Source organism: Phaseolus vulgaris, chromosome 8 (genome assembly GCF_000499845.2).
Source record: "Phaseolus vulgaris cultivar G19833 chromosome 8, P. vulgaris v2.0, whole genome shotgun sequence".
NCBI lineage: Eukaryota > Viridiplantae > Streptophyta > Magnoliopsida > Fabales > Fabaceae > Phaseolus > Phaseolus vulgaris.
The window spans coordinates 18549487-18561143 of record NC_023752.2 but is presented as its reverse complement, the minus strand read 5'-3'; the positions used below and the strand labels follow the sequence as shown (position 1 = coordinate 18561143).

Here is an 11657-nt window from a genome sequence, read left to right as displayed (position 1 = left end):
TGGCTTTCGGGCAAAATTGTACCGAGGACGTGGAATGCCACGCACCTCAAGTTCTACTACAGCTAAATTTAATAAAGTCACGCACTTTTTCCTCAAGTTCTTCTACAACCTCTCGGCTCAGTCTGGACGAAGCCTTAACCGGCATACCCTGCCAACACCTCTCTCGGCTCAGTCTGGATGAAGCCTTAACCGACATACCCTGCCAACACCTCTCTCGGCTCGGTCTGGATGAAGCTTAACCGGTATACCCTGCCGAGACCGACCCACAGGTTTGGTCTGGATGAAGCCTTAATCGGCATACCCTGCCAACACCTCACTCGACTCGGTCTGGATGAAGCCTTAACCAGCATACCTTGCCGAGACCGAACTCTCAGGTTTGGTCTAGATGAAGCCTTAAACGGAATACCCTGCCAACACCTCTCTCGGCTCGACTGGACGAAGCCTTAACCGTCATACCCTGCCGAGACCGACCCCTCAGGTTTGGTCTTGATGAAGCCTTAACCGGCATACCCTTCTGAGACCGACCCGTCAGGTTTGGTCTGGACAAAGCCTTAATCGACATACCCTGTCAACACCTCTCTCGGCCCGGCCTGGTCGAAGCCTTAACTGGCATACCCTGGCCGAGACCGACCGATACGCATCCAAGCTTACCATGGCCGAGGCCATTTTTACTTGTTCGATTAAAATCACAATTAATGGCCGACCGCCCATTTTTACTTGTTCGACTAAAATCACAATTAATGATCGACCGCCCATTTTTACTTGTTCGATTAAAGTCACAATTAATGGTCGACCGCCCATTTTTACTTGTTCGATTAAAGTCACAATTAATGGCCGACAACCCATTTTTACTCGTTCGACTAACACCACAGTTGATGGTCGATCGCCCAAACAAGATAACAACCGACACGTTTAACTTGTGTGAATTAATAAAAAGAAGCAGGGTAATATATTAAGATTGCAAAAGGAGGAAGCCACACCTCGGTCTCGGAGGAAACAAAATAGAAAGGCAAGAAAAGGCCACAGCTCGGCCAAGAGCAAACCTAGTCTTGAACTTCAATACATTCACCTTCCTCAGCCTCAGTTGGCCCGACCTCTTGTGCCGCCAAAGCACGCATCTCGGAGCTTGGAACCAACCGACCCTGGTGAACCTCATAATCCATGTTAAATTCACCAGTGGCTGGTGGCCCCCCCATAAAGAACATGGGTCTGGCGCACGGCTCGATCGAAGCATTGCTTAAGCAGCTCCTCCGACTCCTCGTAATTCTGGTCGAGCTCAGCCTCAACCTGCTCCTTTGCAATCTGGAGGGCGTCCAACTCAGCGGTTGTGGACGAAAACTTCTCCTTGGCCGTCTTTTTCACCTCAGCAACCTCAGTCGCCGCCTTCAAGGCCTCAGCCTTAGCCGTCGCTAAAAGCCGCCTCGCCTCGGCAGCATCCTTCTCGGCCAGCTCCTTTTCAACGGCCTTTCGGGCAATGCTGGCCGATAGGTCATCGTTGGCAGCCAAGGATCGCTTCAAGTTCTCACAAGCCTCAGGTAGCTCCTGCTCCAACCGAGAAATGTCCTTGGCATGCCGGTCACGACCTTCGATCCCATGCTCAACGAGGACAATTTTTTTTTTATCAGCAAAGAATTAAGTGAATTAAAAGGGACACTTCAGGGGTGTCCCAACCCGTATACAAGAACCAAAACTCACAAAACCTACTGAACAAGAGAAAAGACATTCCTAGGAAAAAACCTAAACATATGCACTCTACACAACAAAGGATATAAGCTATACCACAACTACAGCACAGCCAAACCAGAACATGAGCTACAAGCCGCTCTTCAGCAGGTCCATGGGGGCGACCGATCGGATGGACTCCCGAGTCTCCTCGGGGAGAGCCACGCGAACTCTACGCGTGAACTTGTGACTCCCCCTAGAAGATCTAGGCCGAGGACGATGGCCGATGGCCGCCAGCTGGTGGCTCGAATGCCTGCTCCGTGTGTCGGGGGGAAAGAGAGCTCGCCTCGATCATCTCATGACGAGGAGGCGGCATTGGCAGAGAGTCAGGGGAACGTGTGGTGGTGGCAATGTTACCACCATCCCTCGACCTTTTCTTGGATTTGCGGGAAGGACCGGCCGAGTCCCTTTCAGCACCAGGGGCGGGCAGGGCGTTCGCTGGAAGAACGTCGATACTTCGACGTCCCTTGCGGTCAGCCGCCCTCTTCCGATACTCATCAAGGACGCTAACGCCGACCAGTTTCTCTTGAACCATGGTAGCTGCAAATAAAAAAACACAAGTTAGAAGACGAAAATAAAAATACCAACCGACACAACAAAGGACGAACCCATACCCCTAATGGCCGCCCAACGCGTCGTCTCGGTATATGCACCGATCAGCGATCGGCAAGGAAGCTTCCTCGGGAGTGCATCGAAGAAGGAGAGAATCTCCACCTCCTCCTCACTCTCCGTCGGCCTCGGCCACAACTTAAAATTTGTGGGTTTGGAGGTCCAATAGAAAGGGAACTGAGACTGACCGGCTCGGTCAAAGAAAAAGGTCGTCGCCTCGGGCCGAATGACGACCTTGACGAACCTCTCCTTAAACCTCTTGTATGAGACCGCAAAAGGGTTGAACAAGTCGTGCCCTAGCCGACCGGCCAAGGACAACCAAGAAGCAAGGCGACCGAGGTGAGAGCCATAGTAACAAAGAAAAGAAGAGGGGGTGGGGCGAATCCGCATAGCATCACACAACAAGCGAAACGCCTGAAGGGACGCCCACGTATTCGGATGCACTTGGGTGGGAGCCACGTTGAGCGCCCGAAGGACACCCATTGTGAACTTATTGTAAGGGAGGGACACATGTAGGTCTGAAAAGAAGCAAGTATACATGTAAAAGAAGGGAGGGCCAACACCAGCCCGCCCCATACACACCCTCTCAGTTGACCCGTAAGGTAAGATGCTAAAGTAGTCGGGATCCCTAGAATCCTCGGAGTCCTCGCCCGCCTTCAACACCAGGTACTTGGCCAAAAACTTGGTCATAGATACCTCGGTATTGTAAGTGGACGAGAACTCAACCACCTTAGGATCCACCCAGCTAAGATCCACTAGCGGAATGGCCGTCGGGGGAGAGCCCGACCGGTCAACAACGTTAAACGAGGGAGATTCCGACCAGCCAACAACGGTAACCGGGGGAGAGTTTGACCGGTCAACAACATTAACCGGGTCGTCCCCCCTAACCACCTCTCCCATGGGTGGCGCCTCGGCCACCCCGACCGACAAAGAATCAGAGGTAGATGAAGAAGAAGAGGTTGACGAAGAAGAGGAAGAAAACCCAAGGGTAGGAGAGGGGCGACCAAGAGAGGGGGAAGAATGGTCGGACGAAGAAGACGTGGGTCGGGACACGGTCGACATCACTAACCTTGTAAAGGTTGGACGAGGCCGAACCTAGTAAAAGAGGGCGAGAAGTCACTCGGATCTCAGAGCTAGGGGCGGAAGAACACTCAGCTATCAGACAAACTCACAAATGAAAACACAACGTCACGACACTGTGGAGACCCCTATTTATAAGGCCCATGGGCCTCAGAATTTGAAGCGCCAGATCAATCCTAACCGTTAAGATCTCTTGAATCCAACGGCCCGCAACGCTTCCCGCCCAAAAAAACCCCTCATTAATGCCAATCATGTCACGTCGCCTAAAGGTCACGTCACGCCGCCTAGGTCACGTCACACCTCGAGAAACGAATCGGCCGCACAACCAAGGAGGCCGACTGACACCCATCATTAAAAACTCATCGGGCACATCTAGCATACCTGCCCTCGAGCCTGGGGGCAAGTGTACTGGTGTGGGCGAGGCCGACCATTGGTCTCCTTGCCCGAGACCCACCTGGTTGCCCGAGACCTGGTCTACCTGATCGAGACCAAGGGAACCTGGCCGAGACCTGAGAAATTTGGCCGAGACGACGAGGCCGACGGTCCACCCGGCCGACACCTTAGATGACTTGGCCGAGACCATGCCGAGACCTTAGAAGACTTTGCCGAGACAGTCGAGACCAGCGAAGCTTGGCCGACGGCCGACCCATATTACCGCTAATGCTCAAACCAAGGTCAGTGAAGCTAATCCATCATTAAGAATTAGGTAATGCAACCCTAAGCGGTATCCACTCCGATAAACGGGCCCAACAAGGTATGCCCATTAGAATAATATAAATAGCACGCACCCCAATGAGTAAGGTATGTCATTTATTACTGTTCACCTACCTGAGAGCTGACCACCCGCTTTACTGACTTGAGCATCGGAGTGCCTTCGTAGGTACCCCTACCATCCAATGTTCACCCGAGATCGAGTGCCGAAGGAGAAGCAGGAGGACGGGAAGAATCCCAGCTCATCACCCAGTCACCTAACCGACCGAAGGAATGAGAGGAGAACTTTAACAGTTCTCTAGGTCCCATCTCCCTAGTAGGAACAACTTTTACTGTAAATTGTAATCATCTGCGCTCTTCACGATGATGCTTTCTTTAATTTCAAACTTCAATTTAATCAAAACTTGATTGTTATTTATGTTACAATAATTGAATTTACAAAATATACTCTTATTTAGTTACATGGTACCCAGTAAATAGCTTAGTAAATTTTTTAAGTAGAGTTAGACTAAAAAAAAGACACCATAAACCAATTAAAATTTACTATGAATATAATTTTTTAAAATTTAAAAAAAGTTAAAACTGCTAACCAATTATAATTAAATTTGTATTTGTAGTTATGCTTATTGAATTACAATAGTTGTGTCAAATTAAATAACTAAAATCCAGTTATGTCGTGTTTATAAACATAATAGAGAAGTGTTCACTAGAAAAAAAAATGTTTTGATGATAACTAATTTAGAAAAAAAAGTAATAGTTTCTCTATAACTAATTTAGATACTATTTTATAAACTAAAAATTATTAGTTACTAAAAATGTATCTATTATTAATAAAAATTATAATATAATTAGATAATATAATTTTAGTAGCTAATAATAAAATAAAAATAAATAAATTTAGAGACATTTTTTTAGTCTCTTGTTAAGATGTATTTAGAAACCAATATTTTAAGTCACTTTCGAAACTAATTTTTGGTTTATAAAAATAATAAAATTAGAAACTAATTTTTTAGTTTCTAATCATCATATAATTAGTTACTTAAATTTTTAATCACTATTATTTGAATTTAGATACCAATTTTAAATTTAGATACTAATTTTGAAGTAATTAATTTTATTTATTTCTTTGTTTGTTTCATTTTTTCCTTACTTTGTTTTTTCTTTCTTAAACCCTAAATTTCTTTTCCCTCATTCTCTTACTCAGAATCCCTAATCCTAACACTCCCATCGCACCATCGCATTGCACCACCGCACTGCACAATCATATCGCACCCCATCTTCCTCTCTATCTACCGTTACCACTCTAGTGGCGCCATCACAGTTCCCGCAAACTCTGGCGGGGCTCCGGGAGCGTTTGGAGGAGGAATCACCATCACTGTTGGACTTCATCTCGCTGAGGTCGGAGATCGCGTATTCGGTAGAGGTCGAGACGAAGAAGAAGCCACTTTCGAAGTCAAAATGGATGAAGGAGGTCGTTCTCGACAGCGAGAAGTATGTGCAGATCAAGAAGAAGCTCCGCGAATTGAAGTTTCACATTGTTTGCGAGGAGGCTCAATGCCCTAAATTGGACGAGGGCTAGTCCGACGGTGAGACCGAAACTAGTACAACAACTATCATGATTCTCGGTGACACTTGTACTCAAGGTTGTAGGTTATAATCCAATTGTTTCACCTGCTTTTCTGTGTTTAATTATATGTTTATTTGGTGATTGGAATATTATAATTATATTGTAAAAATAATTGTTACATTTTCGTAGAACTTGACTGGAGTCAAAGGTCGATAAGATCTATGAGGCTGCTGAGAAGATTATGGTAAGATATCATAGCATATGAAATTTAAGTTTTCCAATATACTATTTTAGCTTTTCATAATTTGACCTTTCCTGTGATGCAGAGTTTTGGATATATTATTGGAATTGACTTACATTTTAAAGTAAGTTGTTTACTGTTTTTGGAATTGATTCCATTTGTTAGTATATTATAATTATAATTACACAGAATCTTGTTCTTTGTGAGTCACTTTTAAGTTGATTTAACCGCTATTGTTTGTTTGAATACCAAAAAGCTAACATTTTAATTCAAAATAGTCTTCAGTATTTGAACTTTTAAAAAAAACTAAATGTTTGTGTTAATCAAAATTCTTTGACAACCTGAAGGCCTCTTCTTAGAATAAGGTGACAGGGGGATCCACATTGTGAAGTGAAGTCTATGGTGACAACACAAGGCTATACTTGCAAAGAACACTTGGTATCTACTGTGTTTACATTTGTTTCTGTTTCTGGTCAAAATTCAACAAAATTTAGAGTCGCTAGTAACTACTAACTCGCTTATTATGTAATGTTTTAGGTGACAACACAAGATGATTATATTCTTAACTTGCCAAGAATTAGAGTGGGAGAATTAAGGGGGACACTTGCTCTTCTACAGTATGGGCTTTACATGGTTACTAAAACTTTCATAAGCAAATATATGTCATCGATTTTATTGTTGATGTTGGCAATTAATGTGATGTTGTGGTTGCAGAATAGCATAACATGGTTATTACTACCTTCAAAGAATTCTCTTGCGTTTCTTTTGGCGGATAATGGGTTTGATGTTTGGGTTGTTTAACACATATGGAACCTGTTAGAATGTATGGCTTTAAACTAGAAGGGGAGTGAATGGTTTAAAGAGGGTTTTCGCAAACTTTTTAGCCAAGAATGAAATTACTTCAAGAATAACTTGATTAAGAAATTAGTTTTCCAAAACACAAAGCAAAAAGCACAGCACTAGAAAAACAATCGGTTGTTTATACCAGTTCACAAATATAAAATATGAATTTAAAGAGTTAAAGGATAGAGAAAATGCACACAGGTTTATACTGGTTTACTCTAAACCCAGAGCTACATCCAGTCTTCCCAGAAACCACTAGGGAATCCACTAAGCAATCAACCCTAGATCACTTACAACACAACCAAAGAAGTGACCGTGATCCCCTCAAGACACACACTTCTTTTGGTCCAGCACAACACCACTAAGAATGCTAATCTTGATCCCCTCAAGAACACACAACACTTCTCACCACTACACACAAAGTTTCTTTCAAAAGTACAAAGGATTACACTTGTTACAGAACAAATCTGAAATCAATGCAAGATTAACACATTGAAAGCATATTTTCAGATAAACAATCGGTTATTTACACAAAACAATCGGTTGTTTCTATCAGCAGCAGCAAAAACAATTTTTAATATCAGAGATTTCAGCAGATTTAAACAGTTCCAGAGAAAGATACACAAGAACCAATCAATTATCCCCCTATTTGTCTTCACAAATAGACTCTAACATGTATTAAAATAGATTTAGGAGAGATTATTAAGATCAAGGATACCTAACTCATTTCTTAGAAAGAAGAACCTCTCTTTTGGTATTGGTTTAGTGAAGATATCAACTAACTCTAGTATTGTCTCTACAAACTTCGCTTCACAGTCCCCATTGCTTACATGGTCCCTGATGAAATGATGGCGTATCTCAATATGCTTGGTCCTTGAGTGTTGAATATGATTTTTGGTAAGATTGATGGCACTTGTGTTGTCACACATTAAAGGGACCTTGCTGATTTGCAATCCAAAGTCTGCAAGTTGTTGTTTGAGCCATAGAATCTGTGAACAACAGCTTCCAGCAGCTATGTACTCAACCTCAGCAGTAGAGAGAGCTACACATGCTTGCTTCTTGCTATGCCATGAGATGAGGCTTGAACCAAGAAGGTGGCAAGTGCCACTTGTGCTCTTTCTATCTAGCTTGCATCCTACAAAGTCAGAATCTGAATAACCAATTAAATGAATGGGAGAGTGAGAAGTATACCATAACCCAACAGTTGATGTTCCTTTGAGATATTTCAGAATTCCTTTTGCAGCTTTGAAGTGTGACTCTTTAGGATTTACTTGATATCTTGCACAAAGACACACCGCAAACATAATGTTCGGTCTACTTACTGTTAGATATAGCAAAGAGCCAATCAATCCTCTGTATTTGGTTTGATCTACTCCTTTTCCTGCAGCATCTGCATCCTTGTAGCACCTTGATGGCATAAGAGTGCTTGCTTCTTTGCAACTCTCCATTTCAAATTTCTTGAGTATCTCTTTGCAATACTTAGATTGGTATAAAAAGATCACATCCTTTGTTTGCTTAACCTGCAATCCAAGAAAGAAAGACAATTCTCCCATCATAGACATTTCAAACTCACCTTTCATAGCAGCCACAAATTCTTCACACAAACTATCTTGTGTACCACCAAAGATGATGTCATCAACATAGATTTGCACAAGGATAATTTCAGAATTTGACTTTTTGATGAAGAAAGTCTTGTCAATCATTCCCCTTTCATAGCCATGAGACAACAGAAAGTTGTTAAGCCTCTCATACCACTGCCTTGGAGCTTGCTTCAGCCCATACAATGCCTTTTTCAACTTGAAGACATGATTGGGATGTTGATGATCTTCAAAGCCCGATGGTTGATCCACATACACTTCCTCATTGATGAAGCCATTCAAGAAAGCACTCTTGACATCTATTTGGAAGAGTTTAAAACCACTCATACATGCAAACGCCAGTAGCAACCTCATAGCCTCCAATCTTGAAACAGGAGCAAAGGTTTCACCATAATCAATGCCCTCCTCTTGATTGTAGCCTTTGGCAACTAGCCTTCCTTTGTTCCTTGTGATCACACCATCTTCATCCAACTTGTTTCTGAACACCCACTTTGAACCTATGATGTTCATCTCAGCTATTTTAGGGACAAGAAACCATACCTCATTCCTTGTAAACTGATTCAACTCTTCATGCATAGCTTCAACCCACTTTTCATCCTTGAGAGCTTCATCAATTGACTTTGGTTCAATTTGAGAGACAAAAGTTATGTGCCTGCAGAAGTTTGAGATGGAGCTACGTGTAGAGACACCTTCCTTTATCTGCCCTATGATGTTTTCCACTGACAAATCTCTAGGAATCCTCCATTCTTTGGGCAACTCACTCTGTTGCAGAATTTCAATCGGTTGTTTCTGCGAATCAACCGGTTGTTTTTCTGCACTGATGCCCAACTTCTCCAAACTGATGTTCTGCTCATCCTCTTCAGTACTGGTCTTCGGGATTTGGATGCTTTTGCGATCTACCTCATCAAAGACAACATGAATAGACTCTTCTACAGTCATTAGCCTCTTGTTGTAGATTCTATATGCATGACTTGTGAGAGAATAACCTATGATGATGCCAAGATCAACTTTTTCATCAAACTTCCCTAGGTTTTCCTTTCCATTGTTGAGAACAAAACAGCTGCAGCCGAAAACTCTGAGATGATTGATGTTAGGCTTCCTTCCATTGAAGAGTTCATAAGGAATCTTCTTCAGAATTGGCCTAATTAACACTCTATTCATCACATAACAAGAAGTGCTAACAACATCACCCTAAAAATACCTAGGAAGAGAAGATTCACTAACCATTGTTCTAGCTAGCTCTTCAAGGGACCTATTCTTCCTCTCTACCACACCATTCTGTTGTGGAGTTCTTGGAGCATAGAAATTGTGTAGAATCCCCATCTTTTCACAGAACTTGCTGAACTTTTCATTTTGGAATTCTCCTCCATGATCACTTCTTATAGAGCCTATGTTGTTGTTATTTATGTTTTGCAAGCTTCTTGAATGCAGAAAAGGCATCACTTTTTGATTCCAAGAAGAGAGTCCAAGTGAACCTGGAAAAATCTTCCACAATAACAAGAGCATAGTAATTTCCACCAAGGCTCATGGTTCTTGAAGATCTAAAAGGATCCATGTGAAGTAGCTCAAGAGGTTTTAAAGAAGAAACAACATTTTTTATTTTAAAAGAATTTTTCACTTGTTTCCCCTTTTGGCAAGCTTCACATATATGATCCTTCTCAAACTTGAGCTTTGGTAGCCCTATCACAAGATCCTTTGAAATTAACTTGTTCAAGTGATTCATGTGAATATGATCAATTCTTCTATGCCAAAGCCAAGACTCATCTTGCTTGGATAGAAGACAGCCAATTGAACATGGTGAAGAGATATCTAGAAGATAAACATTATTGATTCTCTTACCTACCAACATTACCTCTTTAGTGTTGGGGAGACAGATTTCACATGTGTTTGTCTTGAACATAACTTGATATCCCTTGTCACACAATTAACTAATGCTCAGCAAATTGTGTTTTAAGCCTTCTACATAGAGTACATCATGGATGACCAAGATATCTTTGTCTCCTATGGATCCTTTCCCAAGAATCCTTCCCTTGTTGTTGTCCCCATAGGTAACATGCCCTTCTTGCTTAAAGGAGATGCTCAGGAACTTTGGTTTGTCTCCAGTCATGTGCTTGGAGCATCCACTGTCCATGTACCATTGTTGCATGCTCTCCTCCAAGTTTTCCTACAAAGAAGATTTTCAAGTACAAAGATTTGGTCCCCTTATGAATGTGGGTCCATTTGGTTTACATTCATCAATTGAACCTTTACTACACTTAGGAATCCATTTCATAAAGCCCCTAGGAACAACATATTTTCTGATTTTACAGAACCTCACAAAATGACCTCTTTTCATGCAATAGAAGCACGTAACAACCGGTTGTTTCGATGGTCCAATCGGTTGTTTTTATGGCATTTTTGAAAATGACTTTGAAAATCTATCTTGCTTGTTTTGTGGGTTAAAACCAAATCCAGCTTTTCCAAAAACACATTTTTGAGATGCCAAGACATTCTCAAAGTTGGACTGACCTTTAGAAAGCTTATCCACAGTTTTAACAAGATAGTGGACCTTCTTTTCAAGATTTTTGCAATTTTCACAAACAAGAGTATCACACTTGCAAGAGGATTTTTGGTAAACAATTTCAAGGTTTTCAAAATCTGTTTTTGAATTTTCCAATTCCTCTTCCAGTGTTTTGACTCTGTTTTTAAGCCAGTTATTCATTCCCTTTAACCGGTTGTTCAAGAAGGCCAATCAGTTGGCTTCTTCATGTGTTTCTTGAAAGGCTTGAAGCAATTGACTATAGTTTTCAGAGTTTGAGGAGTTAGATGAACTTACACTATTTAAGTCATCTTCCTTTCTGGCCATGAAGCAGAGGTTGAGGCTTTTCTTGTTTTGCCTTCTTTTCCTTCTTGCTTGACTTTTTGACCTTGCTTCCTTTGATTCATTGATGTTTCCATGAGTAGCCTTGAGTGTGTCCCACATCACTTTAGCAGTTTTGCATTTTGATATCCTGAAAAACTCATTAGTATCTAGTGCAGAAGCTATTATGTTTTGAGCAGTACAATCAAGCTTGGCCATTTTACATTCTTCATTGGTCCATTTGGACCATGGTTTTGCAATCAAAGAACCATTATTTTTAAACTTTGGAATTGAAGGACCATTCTCGATTGAATCCTAAATTCCTTGATCAATAGATTCCACAAAGATTTTCATTCTGGCCTCCCAATACTCGTAATTCAATCCACAGAATAAAGGTGGTTTATAGATTGAAGCACCTTCCTCAAAAGATAGTTTTCCAGCCATATA

At 42.0% G+C, this 11657-nt stretch overlaps 1 long non-coding RNA gene across 1 annotated transcript; it reads left to right on the top strand.

Annotated features, from left to right (window-relative positions):
• Positions 1-5292: 5292 nt before the first annotated feature.
• Positions 5293-6679, top strand: LOC137824504 (uncharacterized). The gene is made up of 5 exons (XR_011083265.1): positions 5293-5765; positions 5879-5933; positions 6016-6054; positions 6278-6368; positions 6468-6679. It is a non-coding gene; the product is annotated as an uncharacterized lncRNA (long non-coding RNA).
• Positions 6680-11657: the final 4978 nt, after the last annotated feature.